Below are 20,057 nucleotides of genomic sequence, written 5' to 3'. Positions count from 1 at the left end.
GGAGATCGCATGGTCTGCAAGATGCCTGTTTGTGTAGGAATATAACCAATGTCATAATCATATACTGTAGCAGAGGTTTAACCAGACTTGTGCCTCCTGTGTCACCTTCTGTCCCATGTATTCCATCCACCCTCCTGCCCCCTGTGTCTCCTCAGCCTCCTGTGTCTCTTTGGCCTTCTGGACCTTATGTCTTTCCAGCCTTCTGCCCCGTCTCTCCAGCCTTCTGTCTTTCTAGCCCCGTATCTTTCCAGCCTCCTGCGCCCTTTGTCTCTCCAGCCTTCTTCCCCTTGGGTTTCTCTAGTCTCCTGTCCCATCATTCCCAGCCTCCTGCCACATCTTTCCAGCCTCCTGCCCCTTGTGTCTCTTCACCCTCCTGCCCATTGTCTCTCTCTAGTCTCTTACCTTGCCACTCCAGTTTACTGTCTTTCCAGCCTCCTGCCCCGTCACTCCAGCCTCCTGCCCCGTCACTCCAGCCTCCAGTCACTCCAGCCTCCTGTCTCTTGTGTATCTCCGGCCTCCTAACCCCTTGTGTCTCTCCAGCCTCCTGTCTCTCTAGCCTCTTGTCTTTCCAGCCTGTGTGTGTAATCCAAGACCCCTCTTTATGTCAGAAAGAGGTCCGTCCCATAGGGTAGTCAAAGGCTGTGCTGCTGTTGCATAGGCACTCCCTCTGGCCTCAGTCTCTGGAGCATATGGTCACACAGCGTGACTCTCCCTCTCAGTGTCACACTGACACTGCACGCAGCAGTGTGCATAAGCTGAGAGCACCTGTCACACTGCACTCCCAATCCTGCCTCACACAGTCAACGCCGGCGTGTCTTTAAACAAAGTCTCTATCTTTTTTTTTCTTCTTGTCTGTCTCCCTTACATTGAAAGTTTACAATTGTACAAACAAGAAGCAACAGTTTGATCTCACCCAAAGCAGAACTCAGTGGATGTCTGACTTCTCCTGAAGGTGGGTACATTGTTTGTGGCACCACAAGTCTTTTGCAGTTTGTCTGTACTGAAGCTGATGACAGCTTATTCTTTAGACCTGGACAGGCTTTGTATTAGTTTTTTCTTAGTACATGTATGCTATGATCGCTGATGTGATGATTGCTACATTCACACTGGATTGTAAGTAATCTTCACAGTCACAGGGTCCCAACTTCATTCCCTCTTACTCTCTCTCTCTTGCTAGACTTCTCCTCTATATCCCCACACCACAGAACAAGTGGTAAAATGGCTACCTTGCTCCTCTTCTATGCAGTAGTACTGTCTCCTCCACCAAAGCATCTCCACATCTCTCCAGCTGCGTACTCAAAGGCCGTGCTATAAACATAAGAAGAAGCAAATTGTTTGGTACATTATCTCTCTTCAAGATTTGATAAATGTCCCCCATAGTAATGGATGGTGGTTGGTTTGCATACGGATGAGTGGAAAAGAATTTAAGATATAGCAATAATTACTAATATTAGGTCAGTCAAAGCCACTCACATTGTCTCATATACAGTATGCTGGGTATCTGACTACTCCATGTCCCTGCCAAATTAGCACACCTTACATGCTTATATAATCAGAACTTTGCTGCTCTATTTTTTTTTCCACGAGACTGCAGCCAGTGTCAGCCTGCACAGGTAGTCACATAATCTGACATAACCAGACGAATAGAAAGGAAATAATACGTCCCTTATCCTGAGATAAACATCCACATGACACATCTAACATATATGGGGACTTGCTCAGTCCTGCTAGGGGAGAGTCAGAATAATTACCAGCAGGTTTGAGAACCAGTAGATGTGTCATTTCATGTGTGTTTATGTATTATTAAAATTGTGAATTTACTACACATGATACCCATTCTTTTTATCGGGTTCACTATGATATGCCGGCGGTCGGGCTCCCGGCGACCAGCATACCGGCGCCGGGAGCCCGACCGCCGGCTTACCGACAGTGTGGCGAGCGCAAATGAGCCCCTTGCGGGCTCGCTGCGCTCGCCACGCTACGGGCACGGTACTATTTTATTCTCCCTCCAGGGGGGTCGTGGACCCCCACGAGGGAGAATAAGTGTCGGTATGCCGGCTGTCGGGCTCCCGGCGCCGGTATGCTGGTCGCCGGGAGCCCGACCGCCGGCATACTGAAGACCACCCCTTTTTATCCACATGTGAATCTGTATATGGGAACACACTAATTGAGGACTAACTCCTTTGGATGTTTATCTCAGGATAAGGGACGTATTATTTCCTTTCTATTCGTCTGGTTATGTCAGTGGTGAGCGCTTGAGAGAACACATCTCCAATACCCTCATTACATTTATCTCATTGTGGAGTACTTTGGAGAGTTACTCCTTGGGGATTGTGTGTACCTAGAAGCTGCTGTGTTGATTTTGCGCAATTTCAGGCTGCCAAAAGGAACACTCTGTTTTTTAAGTCACTGCATCTGTGATGTGATATGTGATAGCAGCAGAAAGTGGAAATTTTAGGTACCCAGCTTATGTGAATGCAGTTGCTTACAGTTGCTTACTTTGCAATAGAGATGTGTGCCGACCCCTTTTTGATGGTTTTGGTTCTAATTCATCTTCAGGTTTTTGTTTTGCCAAGATCCCACCTTGACTGGATTCGGATATTTATTTAATTAAAAAATTTATAAAAACAGCTAAAATCACATAATTGTGACCTTTTTTGTTCCTGGTATTAATAACATTCATTTTCACTAATTTCCTGTCCATTTTGAACACCTCACAGCTCATAATGTTTCCCTCTAGTTTAGGCCAACAGGTTGCACCGAGCTAGCTGGCTGACTAAGCTAAGTGACAGTAGTGGGCGGCACAAACATGTGGCTGTTCAACTTCAAAAATGGCATATCTGAGAAACAGAGTAGCACTGCAGTAGCAGACAGGATGGCAGTTTAATAAACTACATGACCCCATATAAAGTAACCAACAATGGTTTAATTTATGAAGAACTAAATCGGAAGGAAGTATTTATTTGTAAGTTAATTTGAATTTTTGGATTCTGAAAATATTGATCAAGGTAGGCATTGGGGAGGGTATTGAATATTCAAAATTTGTTGCCTTTTCTCTCCTCAGTTGCTCTAAAAAGCTACATCTCTCGAATGAAACATCACACATGTCAATTTTACTTAATCCATTCTGGTGTTCTGTTATGGCCTTATCTCTCCTCAGTTGCTGCAAATTTTTGGGAAGGACTTTCTCCAATCACTGATGAGGAGGTTGATATAATTTTGTAAAATAAATTTCATGAACTAGCCACAAATGATATAACAGGGATGAGGTGCCTAGATGGTAAATGTCCCCACCGCTACTAAATTTGGCATTTAAAATGGAGCAGATTACTTCAATGGCTTTCTTTTTATCATGGGCAAGAACTACTACCACAGGTAGCTAACTTACACAAATAACATCATCAACATATCCTAATCATCCTCAGTAGCGTCAGATAGTACACAAAAATCCCCATCATCCTGTTCTACTTCCACAAAAGCATCCTCAATGTCTATTATATCATCATCATCATCATCATCATCTTACTTGAACTACTAATCACCACCTTTGCAGATGATGCAGAAAGGGTGGATGGAGGCTTTTCTACAAGTACAGCATCAGCAATGTCAGACTCATGCAAAGCTAACCTGGACACCACCAGGATCTCCTCAGGGATTTATGTACACACAGTTTGTTTTTCAGCCTCAATGTTCTTATTTTTTTTACACTGATTTGTCATTGCTTAATGTGACATTTCTACCCCTTTTTTAACAGTGTGAGCAATTTTGATTTCAGGTGCCCTTTCATAAACTTTCTGTCCCCTGGACCACCTTTATTAGATGGTGTAGTAGCATCATGACTGGCAGCAGCCATGACACTAGTACTTGGTTGCTGCTCCTGCTCTTCTATCGACTAATCGGGATTCATAATAACTCCGTGCTTATATTTTTGTGAACGCACATACAAGTTGTACTAAAAAAAACTATAGTATACCAGTATTATTACGGCGTCTCCAGCATCTGAGGGGCCCGAGTCACTACTGCAGGTACTTATATCGATTCCAAGTTCTGATGCTGGAATAATGACGTTTTGCCTCATTGTGGAATCTGGGCAAGCAGGAGCTTGGATTACCTCGGATCCCTGAAGTTTGTGTGGGATTTCCAGTGATCACATTCAAATCTGTTGCCTCCACTTCTTCAGCCTTGCTTTATAATACCCTCCTAGCTCTTTGATTTTACCAACACCAAGGCACAAAACTCTCTCTCTCTACAAGCTGATGCAATATATACTACTAATAATAATATAATGTTCTCAATGATCTTTATTTTTTATATACAAAACAAGGGTGTGCAGGTAGCGAGCACCGGACTGATGTTTTTATTTATTATTTATTAAACGTTTCTTATATACTGCAGCAAATTTTCAATTGTACACAATGATAAAACAAAACCAGGTAATAAACAGTCATAGAGGTAGGAAGGCCCTGCTCGCAAGCTTACAATCTATTCTCTGATATAGCCAAATGGTGCTCTTCACTGGTGTTAAATTCCTGTTTCAAAAGGACTAAACAGTGTCTCTTACATACACAGTTTTAAAGTAAATATTCTCACATTTTGTGTTTGCTTCCTCCTGGGATTTCCTGATTACATTAATTTGTGATAAATACATTTAAACGATTGTTCGGAAAAATAGGACATCGAACTTGAACACTAATAAAAAAGTGATTAGTTATCATGTCAAGGAAACCATGGGTTCTATTTTCAGGTCTGTGCACTAACATCAAAATGAGTGATAGCTATTACGCTGGGTATGAAGTCTGAAGGTGCTATGGTATTTAATCTCATTGCAGTCATTTAGATTGATTGCCTTTAAGAGACACCATGGAGAAAAAACTATTTTGAAAACTACAGACAAGAACACTGCGATTTATATTAAAAGCTGCGTTTATGCTCATCAGTGGTCCATGGATTTAGAAGAGACATTGTTCTCCAGAGCTGCAGTGTTTAAAAGCTAATTAATAGCCAGGAGTTGTGGCTTATGCGCTGGTATAGTGTGACAGCTGATATCAATCACTGCTTGGAAAGGTTGTACTCTTATTTATCACACTTGTCATGTTCCTGATTTAAGAGGACGGGATCTGTTTTCATGCAAGCCAATCTTAATAATGTATAGGAATTGCCAAACTGAACTTTATACTGTAAGTCTAAGCATAAACGTGACCTTCAGCCTTCTTGCTCTACAGTACATATTGTGTATACTCTTGTAGCAAAATAATGACATTAAAGTTACAGTTGTGTATGGAACAGTAAGGCACAACCTCTATTGTTCTTCATGATAATGTTATTTTAAGGTCGTGGATGAACACTGAAAGAGGACACTAAGTTAATTTTAAAGTATATTTGATGGACTACATTTTCGCTGGTTATAAGCAACAGATGGTTTTATTCAGGAAATCAGGTAATAGTTGTTTCCATAATTTCAGAAGCCTCATACCCCAAGTTAATTGTTAATCTGCCCCTCCCATGTAAAATAAATGTGACGGGCAACATTTTCTGGTTTATATAGCAAATATAAGTAAGTCATATCTATTATGAAAGAAACATCTTTGAGCATATGTAGCAATGTTTATTGTTGTTTTTTTTTACCAGGGTCCTCTATCCCTATCTCACCCTCCCTCCTCCAAAGTCTTGTGTTCGCCAATTCCTGGTCCCACCTCTTCTCATTTGGTTCCCTTTCTTATTATACTCCAGTCCTCTACTGTCCTATTCTGTCACAGATTCCTGATTGGCCTTTGCATACCATCCCTTGAAGCCACAACCAGCTGGAGATCCATTCTGATCTATGATGGCTGAGAGGTGGACAAAGCATTGGGGGAGATTTAGTACGTCTTCTAAAGAGGACAAGTGGAGGTACCTTTTGCAACCAGTCATATTTTAGCTATCATTATATAGAATGTACTAGATAAAGTATACAGGGTGAGATGTATCAAGTGTTTGAGAGATATAAAGTACCAACTAATCAGCTTCTTACTGTCCTTTTATGGGCTGTCCTTGAAAAATTACAGGATTTGGTTGGTTGGTACTTTGGTTTCTATGTACTGAAGCGACAAGTCAGGCATATCGCTTAGTGTGTATGCCCGATTTGTGGGTGCCTGTGGTCATTAGAAACGTCGCCAGGTCAGGTCAGCTGTACAGCCAACCGGATGACAATGCTAGCGACCGTGGCATGTGTAATGAAGGAAGGAGCGAAGTGTCGCTCCAACCTTCATTACATCATTCAATGGGCCTAATTCAGAGTTGGCCGCTAATGTGGCCACATCGCAGTTTGCCTTACATCGGCAAAGGATGATGCGTCCGCAACATGATTGACAGTGGTGGGCCATGTAAACTACGAAATCAATGGGTTTTCCCTGTGAATTAACCCCTGATTGTCCTTTTTTTCTATCAGATCCTGAAAAGTACACCCTCTGGGAGTAGCATGCGGATAAACCCCACTAATTGAATCAGCCTGGTGCGTTACTTAGCCATGGAGTAAAACCTGTGGCTAATTGAATATGCCCTTTAGAATGCACTGAACAAAGTAAGTGCAATACTGTATAGATATATACAGAACTAGTTACCAGCCCATCAAAATGACAGAACAACATACTGTAACAGCAATGTCAGTGCCAGCGGCTGTGCGCACCCCAATGGAGAAACAATTGACTTGCTCTGTCAGACGCCATCTAGTGGCCACCAGTGTGCAAAACACTTGAATTCCCCCATAGAGGCGCGGAGCAGCATTAGCCTTTTATTATATAGGATTATCAATGCACCCCTAGAACACATTGCGAGCTCAAGATTTTGGTACTGTCCTGTTAAAACTGATACACAGAGGCTTTGAAACGAAACTTTCGATGCGATGGTTACTAACCATCACCATTGAAACTAAACTTTCGATGCGATGGTTACTAACCATCACATCAAAAGCATTCGATGGGGAAAACTATTTATATGATTTGCGCATGCGCAAAAACCCTGCAGCGCGGTTGGCAGGAGGCGATATTGGGGGTGAGATCAGAGGTGGGATTGGGGGCGGGGCCAGTACTCCTCTACACTCATCAATGGGGACGATCTGTTCACTCAGTGCCACTAGTACAATGCAGGCTGCATGTGGGCTATATATACTGTTCCAGCACTGGGAGTACCCTCTGTATACACTACTTCATCACTGGGCGTTGTGTGTGTATAATATATACATAATATACGCACACAGTGCCCAGTGATGAAGTAGTACATACAGTATATATATATATATATATATATATATATGGAGTTGCAGCAACACTAGGAGTGCACCCATTGTGTGTTATCAGCAGGGCTGCCATCAGAAATTGTGGGGCCCGGGACTGACAAAATAAGCAGGGCCCCATGTAACACATACCGTGTGGCAGCGTATAGGCAGCTTTGGGTAAACACATTATTGGTAAGTGAAGTTGCTGGCTAAAATCAAAGTGCTGTGCTTACACTGCCCCCTCAATCTGTCTCTATGTGATGGTGTAGGTGCAAGTTAATGCCACTATATGCACCTGACACTTCTAAGCCATGCACTCTCACTCTGCAGCCACACACTCTTATTTAGCCCCCTTCTGCCTAGAACATAGAATGTGATAGCAGATAAGAACCACTTGGCACATCTAACCTGCCCATGTACAAGAAACACTAGGGTTCATTTTGTCAGGAGCCAGTTAGCCTACCAGAGTACCTGGAGGAAAACCACGCAGGCACAGGGAGAATATACAAACTCCACACAGTTAGTGCCATCATGGGAATCTAACCCATTACCTCAGTGCTGTGAGACAGTAATGCTAACCATTACACGGTCTGTGCTGCCCTCTTCTTACATCTCCCTCACTATTGCATTAGATATAAATGATATGTCCGCTTTCCTAAAAGGTACATACACCGAATCATGATCCACTGATGCTTACTTAACACTGGAACCAATAACGTAAGGTGGAGATGGGCAATATGTTTAATCAAAGCAACAGTCTAGTCAGAAGAAACATACGTACAATTATGGAACAGGTGTTCTTTAATTTCTAGCAGGATTGTCAAGTAAATTTTTCCATTGTCAAGACTCTTGGGGGGGGGGGGGGGGGGGGAATCTTTGGGGCTCCATTCTCAGCAAACATGATTTGCCGTTCCAGAACAGCCAAAGACATTGAACTACAGTGCATCATGGTTTCCTAACATCCATAGATGCACAGGAAAACCTGCAGCGTCAGGTCTACTGTAACAGACGGAATATATATATATATATATATATATATATATTAATAATAATAATAATAATAATAAATAGGGATAAAATTAAATTGCATAGGTAACTTATACTTCTTTATTTAAAGGGGAAATATCAGGTATGCACCCTGCGTCATCCTCTCCTTAGCCTGCATAGATTTGATCTCCCTCAGAGCCATTTTTGCCTCCTCTTTAACATCTGTGGCCTCCGCATCGCCGGCGCCGTGGAAATCTCAGAGGTCTCCATATACTGCTGCTGCTCTTATGATCCATGGTAGTGCGCTGATAGCCACAGGTAGCGCGCTGCTGCTCTATCTTCCAGTGGCGCTGTGTGACATCATGACGTCACACACGCCGCATAATAAACTTTATTGCAGGCGATAGGAGCGGGCCGGGGCCCCCCTTCTTTGTCACAGTGTCCGGGGCCCCGGGACTGCTGTACCTGCAGTACCCCCTTGAAGGCGAAGGCGGCCATGGTTATCAGTCACACTTAGGGAATCCAATCCCGGGCCATTTTTTCAATCCCGGGTATCGGGATTGAAAAATGGCCAATTCCGGGATACCCGGGATTGGCTTTTTGTTATGTGGCCGCCCCCTCGCCCCACCCCGCCCCGCACACATAACTCACCATATACCGGGGGCGGGCAGGTGGGGAACCTCCTCTGATCGCTGCTGACGGCGCAGCGTGACCTCTCACACTGCGCTGGAGGGAGTGCTTTTATGCTGCTCACTGATACTAGTACAGTGTCTTGTGCTGCTCCGTGTCAGTTCTCCGTAGTATCATCAGTGCTCAGTATCACTGCTCATTGTCTTGTGGTGCTCAGTAATACTACATTACTAATACTAGTACAGTGTCTTGTGCTAATCATGCTGCTCAGTGTCAGTTCTCCGTAGTATCATCAGTGCTCAGTATCATTGTTATGTGTGCTGCGGCTGCAAATCTATCAGTTCTGCTTTCTGCACTGATTAGCACCTGGATCTGGCTGCTCCCTTCTGTTGTTCTCGTTTCCTAGCAACTGATCACCTGGACCTCATTACCTGCAACTCCAGCCTGACTATCCTGTGATTGGTCTGTCTCCCTTTAACTAGGGAGTATCCACATACCACTGTGCCAGTGATAGAGTTCAGTATCAGAGCGTATTAGAGCCTGTTCCTGTGTGCTCAGCACGTGGCCATTGCATGCTGTGCAAGTTCCCAGTCTCCTGTGTCCTGGTAACTGGTCCCAGTATTCCTGCCAGTCCTGCATCCAGTTCATCTTGGACCTGTATCTACTACAATTATATATCCAGTGTGTCCTTCTGCCTTGGAATCCCTGCTTCAAGATATCTGTGCACCATTCCAGCCAGTCTTGCACCTTGCCTCAGTAATCCTGCACCTGTCCAGTTTTGCAAACAGCAGTCTAATCACTCAGACCTTTCTGCAAGTTCATCTCCATTCAGTACCTGCAATTCTGTATCCAGACTCCAAACAAACCCCTGTGAATCCTGCCAAATTCCAGCTCTACTATCCAGAACTTTCAGCATGCAAGTTTGTTTCCCTCTGTGTCCCAGTTCAGCTCTCATCAAACCTCTGCCATTAGCCTTGCTGTGTCAGTCACTCTGCAATTAACCCCTGCCTTACCAGCTGCATTTCTCCAGGTAAATTATCCTGTTTATACCTTGTGGACTCCAGTGCAGATACCAGGTGACCCAGGCAGAGGGCCGCGACCTGCACATCAGGGGCAGCGAAGCCCAAATCCCCTTGCAGGGTTCCCTGGTGAACACCTCCCGGTCTGTCGGACTCCGTGCCTCTGCTCTGGGTCGCGCCAACCACCTGATGTTTGCTTCCAGAATACAGGTGCTTCCAAACATCAAAACATTATCACTGGCCCTTTACTGGAGAATAGCAAGAGGGGTCCAGCTTCGGTCCAGGCAAATCCACTTCAGTCCGGTCGGTCCAGGCAAATCCACTCCGGTCCAGGCAAATTCAAGTCCAGTCATGTCTAATCCGGTCCAGTCTTCCACTTCAATCCAGAATCCAGGAAGTGAATCCGGTCAGATTTTGCACAGCAAAGTGAAAGTCTGTGAAGATATTTTTACTCCAGAAGGGAAGTCCAATGTTAGGACTCGAGAGGGGATATGTGATGTCCAGCCTCCAGAAAAGTTGTGCCAGGTGCCGACCCTAGGAGAGGAATCTCATGTATGCATCCCAAGAAAAGCGTCCACTTTACCGACCTCAGGCATGGGGTACGATGTTTGGACTCCAGAAGGAGCATCCAAGCTTGGAGCCCCTGAGGGGGCATATGATTGCATAGTCCTAGAAAGAGCATTGGATTTATCAGTTCCTGAGAGTGCATCAGATCTACCTGAAACCCATGAAAGGAAGGTTCCTCTGAAGAAGGGAGTTCCAACCAAGATCCCTGAAAGGGTGACTGCAGTTGAGGCCTCTGAAAAGAGGATTCTAGTCGTGACCCTTGAAGAAGTAGCTCCTGTCGTGACCTCAGCAGGGGAAATTCCAGCCGAGATCTCAAAAATGGTGATTCCAGCCGAGACCTTCGAAGGGGAATTATCTGTCCAGACCTCTGAAAAGAGGATTCATGTAGGGACCCTTAAAAAGGTAATTCCTGTCATGACCCCTGCAGGGGAGATTCAAGTTGATTCTTCTGAATGAATAATTCCAGCCAAGATCTCTGAAGGGAGAATTCCAACCGTGACCCCAGGAGGGGTGGTTCATGCTTTGTCCTTAGACAGGACTTCTGAAAAGACTTCTGATCTTGCTTCCAACCCTATAAAATCTGGGAAGAAACTCCAACCACAAAGATCACAGACTCCTCCTAAAGACCAAGATCCAGATCCAGCTCTCTTCTATGGAAAACTGGAACAGTATCACAAATTAATGCTACAGATTATGGAGACGGCTCCACTCTGTACCTCTCCGGCAGAGATTGTGTTACTAATTCTTATGTCTTTCAGAGGGAAGGCAAGAAAATGGACTAACCAGTTAATCGAGTCCAGTGATCCTGTTCTGCAGAACGTGGATGCCTACAGCCGGGCGGTGATCAGGAAGTTTGGGAGTCCTGAGTTAGTACTTTCTGAATCTCCTGAGAATTCTAGATCTTTGAGCAAGGATTCAGGTTCTAACAAGAAGAATCAAGTTTCTAAGAACCAAGTATCTATGGACTGTCAGTCCCAGGTTGTTCACAGCTCAGTACCATCTTCACCTAGACCACAAGTCCGGACATTAACTGCTGGCTATGCCTCTCTGTCTCATTCTTCTGAAGTTATGAATAAGCATGACCCCCAAATTCCAGTGTCCAACCAATCTGTCAAGAGCCCTACCTATGCTCAGTCTTGCCATACTTCTTCTCCAGTGCCATCTGTTACAAAGAAGAAAACCATAATCCTTCCTTTGGATGTGGACTCCAACTCAGATTACAACTCTGAAGCCGATGAAATTCCTTTGGTTGAAGGTACCTTCTGTTCAGACAATATATTTGGCATTACTGTGTTCAAACCTAAACAACCTGGGAAAAAGAAAAAGAAGTCTCGTCGGAGGAATTGAGTCTGTCTTGTCAATTCTTGTTCTTGTTTTGTTATTAGTTCCCTTTGGTCCAGGTGGGGTGTCCGGAGTCCACCCCTGAAGAGGGGGGTACTGTTATGTGTGCAGCAGCTGCAAATCTGTCAGTTCTGCTTTCTGCATTGATTAGTACCTGGATCCGGCTGCTCCCTTCTGTTGTTCTCGTTTCCTAGCAACTGATCACCTGGACCTCATTACCTGCAACTCCAGCCTGACTATCATGTGATTGGTCTGTCTCCCTTTAACTAGGGAGTATTCACATACCACTGTGCCAGTGATAGAGTTCAGTATCAGAGAGTATTAGAGCCTGTTCCTGTGTGCTCAGCACGTGGCCATTGCACGCTGTGCAAGTTCCCAGTCTCCTGTGTCCTGGTAACTGGTCCCAGTATTCCAGCCAGTCCTGCATCCAGTTCATCTTGGACCTGAATCTACTACAATTATATATCCAGTGTGTCCTTCTGCCTTGGAATCCCTGCTTCAAGATATCTGTGCACCATTCCAGCCAGTCTTGCACCTTGCCTCAGTAATCCTGCACCTGTCCAGTTTTGCAAACAGCAGTCTAATCACTCAGACCTTTCTGCAAGTTCATCTCCATCAGTACCTGCAATTCTGTATCCAGACTCCAAACAAACCCCTGTGAATCCTGCCAAATTCCAGCTCTGCTATCCAGAACTTACAGCCTGCAAGTTTGTTTCCCTCTTGTCCCAGTTAAGCTCTCATCAAACCTCTGCCATTAGCCCTGCTGTGTTAGTCAATCTGGAATTAACCCCTGACTTACCAGCTGCACTTCTCCAGGTAAATTATCCTGTTTATACCTTGTGGACTCCTGTGCAGATACCAGGTGACCCAGGCAGAGGGCCGCGACCTGCACATCAGGGGCAGCGAAGCCCAAATCCCCTTGCGGGGTTCCCTGGTAAACACCCCCCGGTGTGTTAGACTCCGCCTCTGCTCTGGGTCTGCTTCCAGAATACAGGTGCTTCCAAACATCATAACAATCATCAGTGCTCAGTATCACTGCTCATTGTCTTGTGGTGCTCAGTAATACTACATTACTAGTACAGTGTCTTGTGCTAATCGTGCTGCTCAATGTCAGTTCTCCGTAGTATCATTAGTGCTCAGTATCATCAGTGCTCAGTATCAGGATTATATGAGTGACAGCATCCAAGTAGGCACGTCAGACAGTCTGTACGTATACTGGCAGGAAAAAGAGGCAATTTGGAGGCCCTTGCACAAACTGGCTTTATTTTACCTAAGTTGCCCCCCCTCCAGTGTGTACTCCGAAAGAGTGTTTAGTTCAGCCGGTCACCTGGTCAGCGATCGGCGTAGGAGGTTACTTCCAGAAAATGTGGAGATGATGATGTTCATCAAAATGAATTATAATCAATTCCTCCGTGGAGACATTTACCAGCAATTGCCTCCAGAAAGTACACAGGTACCTGTGATGGTGGATTCCAGTGGGGACGAATTAATACTCTGTGAGGAGGAGGATATACACAGTGAAACGGGTGAGGAATTGGAGGATGAGGTGGACATCTTGCCTCTATAGAGCCAGTTTGTGCAAGAAGAGATTGAATGCTTCTTTTTTGCTGGGGGCCCTAACCAACCAGTCATTTCAGCCACAGTCGTGTGGCAGACCCTGTCGCTGAAATGATTGGTTTGTTAAAGTATGCATGTCCTGTCTATACAACATAAGGGTGGGTGGGAGGGCCCAATGACAATTCCATCTTGCACCTCTTTTTTATTTATCTTTGCATCATGTGCTGTTTAGGGACCATTTTTTTAAGTGCCATCCTGTCTGACACTGCAGTGTCACTCCTAGATGGGCCAGGTGTTTGTGCTGCCCAATTGGGTCGCTTAGCTTAGTCATCCAGCGACCTCGGTGCAAATTTTAGGACTAAAAATAATATTGTGAGATGTTCAGAATAAACTGGAAATGAGTGGAAATTATGGGTATTGAGGTTAATAATACTATAGGATCAAAATTACCCCCAAATTCTATGATTTTAGCTGTTTTTGAGGTTTAAAAAAAAACAAAACACCCGAATCCAAAACGCATCAGAATCCGACAAAAATCCGAAAGGCTGGTTTTGCCAAAACTCGACTGTGGACCCGAATCCAAAGCCAAAACACAAAACACAAAAAATGCCCGCTGCACATCTCTAGTCATAAGTCAGACACACACAAAATTTTTATTTTTTTGTTTTTGTGTTTTTTACAACTTTTGCCTCATTTACTATCCATGTCACAAACTATTACCTTTTAGTAAAGTTGTGGCAAGTGAAGCGGAGCAGAGCGAGACACCGAGCCCGACTGTGGCAAGCATAGCAAGCTTGCGAGGGGATGAATTTCACCAAATTTGGCTTAAATTTTTTTAAAAACACCAAAAAAAATTTTTTTTGTGTCTGACTTATGACCCTCTCTGACTTACTGTATGACCCTCTCTGACTTATGACCCTGTCTGACTTTTGACCCTGTCTATCTTTTGACTGTCGACCATATGGTGTCTACCTAATGACTGTCTATCTTTTAACTGTCTATGTGCTATACCACACCCGAGATAAAAAAAAACCAGCCAATCAGCTCCTAACTGCCATGATGCAGTCTGTGTTTGAAAAATGATAGGAGCTGGTTTGGCTGGTACTTTATTTCTGTCCACTTTATCTCTCTGCAAGGCTTTTAGTACGTAGATCTCATAGACACAAATGCTCCTCTTGTATGTTCAGACAAATGTAAAAATTATAACAGAATATTGAACCATTTACATGGACTCAGATGATTTAGAGTCTATGAACACATCCTTATTTTTTGTAAAACTCCATAATGATGGTTTGAACTCAGCATATAGTATTCGTTAACCTCTTGCCTGGCATGCCTGCAAGTGCTTTATCTGACCTTGTCGCACAGGATGCGAGCAGTCGGTTAAACTGTGTTAGCAGCGGCAGGTAAGAGGGAAACTTCCCTCCGCTGCTGCTGTCAGAGGGCCCGGAAGGTCCAACTGCATTCCAGCCCCCCGTGTTGCCGCACTGCCGATCATTGCTGATCGGTCAGCATGGCAGGATCCCCCACCCCCAGCAGCTGCAGACAATAGCAGCCGCTGGTAAGTGTAAATCATCGACCCCAAGCCACCACCAGACCCCCCCCCATGTACCTGGCAGCTGTCCGGGCTCTAAAACCTAAAGTCGCAATGTTACCGATGGTCGCAATGTTCCCGATCGATGTTTCTATGTTTGGATAAAATAATAATAATAATAATAATAATAATAATTATTATTATTATTATTATTTTTTTAACTAAAATCACATTGAGAAATCAGCTATAGCCCACAGGGTCCAAACAGTTGTCAGAGATTTCGTCTAAAGCTGCATACACACGGAGCAATTTTCCTTGCGATATGGACTATATAGTCCATACCGCACCGTATCTATAGAGCTTGCGATGCTGATGTATCAGTTGTGCCGGGCTCCGGCCACATCGCATAGTCAATGTTGGGTGCTATGCACATCGCACCGCGTGTACGCACCTTAAGAGGCACAGGAGGAGTCCAGTGTCCAAGGGGGCCGCAGTATCCCAGGAAATTTAATAATTAAGTACTATAGGGGAATCTTCCAACAGCAGCCTAGTTTCATACCACTCCATGTGTCTGAAGGAGTCTCCTGGGAGGGTAGTCACATAGCTTTCCCTGGTATCCAAAAATGTTGAGGGCTTTTTTTTCCTTTTCTAAAGTTGTCTCCAACCAATCCATCTGAAAGAGATTGTGCAATTTCCCCTTGAAAAGTGTTAGAGAAGGAGGGTTAGGAAGGATCCATGTCTGTAAGAAAGACTTGAGGGCTGCCACGCTAATGGACAATAACAACTTCCTACAACCCTTGGCAACCCTCTGGCTTGTGGTGATAATCCCAAAAATTGCCCATTCCATTTTAAAAGGCAAATAATTCACAAAATGTTCTGTAGTGTAGCGTCGGACCTGCAAACCAAAGTCACAGGGCAATGGACATGTCCAGAAGTAGTGAAAGAGATCTGCTTCCGGTGTACGACACCGGTGACACTCCCATGTAGTGGACATACCCGCCAAATATCATCTGTGGGGCAAATAATATGTTTTAGAAAATATATTTGAGAACATCTCTTGATACTGTGCAGAGGAGAGTAGGCAACGTGATTTTATTACATTTTTGAGCAATAATTCACAGGTGAGCGTCGGAAAATCTGACAACCACTGCCTCATACACTGAACAAGTGAGTGGTCTATAGAAAGCTGTAACTGTTCGTAGTATCTAGATACTACTTTCCTAGTATCCGTTGGAGACATCAACAGACAATCTATATCGTTGGACCAATCTGTCTCTGAGAACGTAGCAATTACTGAACCAGCATAATGCTGCATCTAGAAATAACAGGAGGCCTTTTTTTAAATCACAGACTTACTTTTGGAAACATTGACTGTACAGTGTTTTTGAGAGGGGTATTGGGCGTCTACAAAATGGAAAAAGATAAAGACCATAGAGTGTAATTATAGTTATGTATGAAGTCACAACTACACTATGAATGTCCTTGGCCAACATGCACTCATCTGAGCACTACACTATCATATTTAGAAATGTAACAACATAAACATACCAACATTGGGGGAGATGTATCATTAATTGTAAATCTTTGGCAATCCTCTTCCCCAGTCTCCACTGGCATACTGGCATATATGACAACTGGCATGCAATATTACCTGCTTGTAGGGACAGCTCTTCCAAAATAGAGCTGTCCCAGTGCTGTAATCATTTCTGGGTTTCATACCCAGTGTTTGAAATACATAAGTGTGCCTGTTGGTCTGAGCATGTGAAGGTTCCTCTCCAATGATATTTAAAAATATTTACAAATGATGGCATTGGCTAGTGGGCACAAGCTCAGGAACCTTCCATTGTTTAGAGCTTGCTGCATGTGCACATTGCAACCCCATGGAATCCTATGAGAACTGCTGTGCCACTATCTCCGATGTAGAAACAGACGGCAGATAAGAACCACTTGGCCCATCTAGTCTGCCCCTTTTTTACCATGGCCCTCATTCCGAGTTGATCGGTCGCAAGGCGAATTTAGCAGAGTTACACACGCTAAGCCTACGCCTACTGGGAGTGTATCTTAGCTTCTTAAAATTGCGACCGATGTATTCGCAATATTGCGATTACAAACTACTTTGCAGTTTCTGAGTAACTTCAACCTTACTCTGCCTGTGCGATCAGTTCAGTGTTTGTCGTTCCTGGTTTGACGTCACAAACACACCCAGCGTTCGATCAGACACTCCCCCGTTTCTCCAGCCACTCCTGCATTTTTTCCGGAAACGGTAGCGTTTTCATCCACACGCCCATAAAACGCCGTGTTTCCGCCCAGTAACACCCATTTCCTGTCAATCACATTACGATTGCCGGAGCGATGAAAAAGCCGTGAGTAAAAATACTATCTTCATTGTTAAATTACTTGGCGCAGTCGCAGTGCGAATATTGCGCATGCGTACTAAGCGGATTTTCATTGCGATGCGATGAAAAATACCGAGCGAACGACTCGGAATGAGGGCCCATATTTTTATCTCAAACCTTATTTGATCCTTATTTCTTTGTAAGGATATCCTTATGTCTATCTCATGCATGTTTAAATTGCTCTACTGTCTTAGCCTCTACCACCTCTGATGGGAGGCTATTCCACTTGTCCACTCCCCTTTCTGTAAAGTAATGTTTCCTCAAATTCCCCCCCCCCCCCCCCCCCTCCCCCCACTCCAGTCTCAGTGCATGTCCTTGTGTCCTATTGCTTCTCTTCATTTGCAGAATATTTCCCTCCTGGACTTTGTTAAAACCCTTGATATATTTGAAAGTTTCTATCATGTCCCCCCTTTCCTTTCTATTGTGGACATTTTAAATACATATAGGGACGCATTGCATACAGTATGTATTGTGGTAATCTCAGAAAACGGCAGATTTCTGAGGATTTACTGCACAATTTTCATTTGATACTTCTCAACAAGAGAAAAGTACATATTTTCTTAACTATTGCAACATCTGTAGGAGACTCCTATGTCCTATCCTCCAATGACCCCAGCTTCTAGTAGTGATGAGCACCGGAAATTTTTCGGGTTTTGTGTTTTGGTTTTGGGTTCGGTTCCGCGGCCGTGTTTTGGGTTCGAACGCGTTTTGGCAAAACCTCACCGAATTTTTTTTGTCGGATTCGGGTGTGTTTTGGATTCGGGTGTTTTTTTTCAAAAAACCCTAAAAAACAGCTTAAATCATAGAATTTGGGGGTCATTTTGATCCCAAAGTATTATTAACCTCAATAACCATAATTTCCACTCATTTTCAGTCTATTCTGAACACCTCACACCTCACAATATTATTTTTAGTCCTAAAATTTGCACCGAGGTCGCTGGATGACTAAGCTCAGCGACCCAAGTGGCCGACACAAACACCTGGCCCATCTAGGAGTGTCACTGCAGTGTCACGCAGGATGGCCCTTCAAAAAACTACTCCCCAAACAGCACATGACGCAAAGAAGAAAAAAAAGAGGCGCAATGAGGTAGCTGTGTGACTAAGATAAGCGACCCAAGTGGCCGACACAAACACCTGGCCCATCTAGGAGTGGCACTGCAGTGTCACGCAGGATGGCCCTTCCAAAAAACACCCCCCAAACAGCACATGACGCAAAGAAAAAAAGAGGCGCAATGAGGTAGCTGTGTGACTAAGATAAGCGACCCAAGTGGCCGACACAAACACCTGGCCCATCTAGGAGTGGCACTGCAGTGTCACGCAGGATGGCCCTTCCAAAAACTACTCCCCAAACAGCACATGACGCAAAGAAAAATGAAAGAAAAAAGAGGTGCAAGATGGAATTGTCCTTGGGCCCTCCCACCCACCCTTATGTTGTATAAACAGGACATGCACACTTTAACCAACCCATCATTTCAATGACAGGGTCTGCCACACGACTGTGACTGAAATGACGGGTTGGTTTGGACCCCCACCAAAAAAGAAGCAATTAATCTCTCCTTGCACAAACTGGCTCTACAGAGGCAAGATGTCCACCTCATCATCATCCTCCGATATATCACCATGTACATCCCCCTCCTCACAGATTATCAATTCGTCCCCACTGGAATCCACCATCTCAGCTCCCTGTGTACTTTGTGGAGGCAATTGCTGCTGGTCAATGTCTCCACGGAGGAATTGATTATAATTCATTTTAATGAACATCATCTTCTCCACATTTTCTGGATGTAACCTCGTACGCCGATTGCTGACAAGGTGAGCGGCGGCACTAAACACTCTTTCGGAGTACACACTTGTGGGAGGGCAACTTAGGTAGAATAAAGTGCAAGGGCCTCCAAATTGCCTCTTTTTCCTGCCAGTATAAGTACGGACTGTCTGACGTGCCTACTTGGATGCGGTCACTCATATAATCCTCCACCATTCTTTCAATGGGGAGAGAATCCTATGCAGTGACAATAGACGACATGTCCGTAATCGTTGTCAGGTCCTTCAGTCCGAACCAGATGTCAGCATCAGCAGTTGCTCCAGACTGCCCTGCATCACCGCCAGCGGGTGGGCTCGGAATTCTGAGCCTTTTCCTCGCACCCCCAGTTGCGGGAGAATGTGAAGGAGGAGATGTTGACAGGTCGCGTTCCGCTTGACTTGACAATTTTGTCACCAGCAGTTCTTTGAACCCCAGCAGACTTGTGTCTGCCGGAAAGAGAGATCCAAGGTAGGTTTTAAATCTAGGATCGAGCACGGTGGACAAAATGTAGTGCTCTGATTTCAACAGATTGACCACCCGTGAATCCTTGTTAAGCGAATTAAGGGCTCCATCCACAAGTCCCACATGCCTAGCGGAATCGCTCTGTGTTAGCTCCTCCTTCAATGTCTCCAGCTTCTTCTGCAAAAGCCTGATGAGGGGAATGACCTGACTCAGGCTGGCAGTGTCTGAACTGACTTCACGTGTGGCAAGTTCAAAAGGTTGCAGAACCTTGCACAACGTTGAAATCATTCTCCACTGCGCTTGAGACAGGTGCATTCCACCTCCTATATCGTGGTCAGTTGTATAGGCTTGAATGGCCTTTTGCTGCTCCTCCAACCTCTGAAGCATATAGAGGGTTGAATTCCACCTCGTTACCACTTCTTGCTTCAGATGATGGCAGGGCAGGTTCAGGCGTTTTTGGTGGTGCTCCAGTCTTCTGTACGTGGTGCCTGTACGCCGAAAGTGTCCCGCA

The 20,057-nt window shown here is 44.6% G+C and overlaps 1 long non-coding RNA gene across 2 annotated transcripts in view; it reads left to right on the top strand.

The window, feature by feature from the left end:
- Positions 1-717: 717 nt before the first annotated feature.
- The window catches only part of LOC135028246 (uncharacterized), an 89,462-nt gene continuing 70,122 nt past the window's right edge, over positions 718-20,057 (top strand). For both annotated transcript variants that reach the window (XR_010224600.1, XR_010224606.1), the window contains exons 1-2: positions 718-952; positions 1,178-1,338. This is a non-coding gene — a long non-coding RNA (uncharacterized LOC135028246). The remainder of the gene's footprint in view (positions 953-1,177; positions 1,339-20,057) is intronic.

Source organism: Pseudophryne corroboree, chromosome 2 (genome assembly GCF_028390025.1).
Source record: "Pseudophryne corroboree isolate aPseCor3 chromosome 2, aPseCor3.hap2, whole genome shotgun sequence".
NCBI classification, from domain to species: domain Eukaryota; kingdom Metazoa; phylum Chordata; class Amphibia; order Anura; family Myobatrachidae; genus Pseudophryne; species Pseudophryne corroboree.
This window is presented reverse-complemented; position numbering and strand designations above follow the sequence as displayed.